Below are 210 nucleotides of genomic sequence, written 5' to 3'. Positions count from 1 at the left end.
GATTGCTGGATATAATAGGTCACGTGCTGTCCCAAAAACTAGAGCCTTTGTTATCTTAAGGACTCTAGTTTTCCATTTATATGTTTAAGTGCCAACCTTACTGGCTTAAAAATGTAAGCTTTTAACACTGCTCTGTCTAACGTATCCTTCAGATGAAAACTGGAGTTGGGTTGTGGCAGAGGGGAGAAATTCAGAAGGGGAATATTGAAG

The sequence above is a fragment of the Myotis davidii genome, unplaced genomic scaffold (genome assembly GCF_000327345.1).
Source record: "Myotis davidii unplaced genomic scaffold, ASM32734v1 scaffold277, whole genome shotgun sequence".
Lineage (NCBI taxonomy): Eukaryota > Metazoa > Chordata > Mammalia > Chiroptera > Vespertilionidae > Myotis > Myotis davidii.
Note: the sequence above shows the minus strand (reverse complement) of the source record.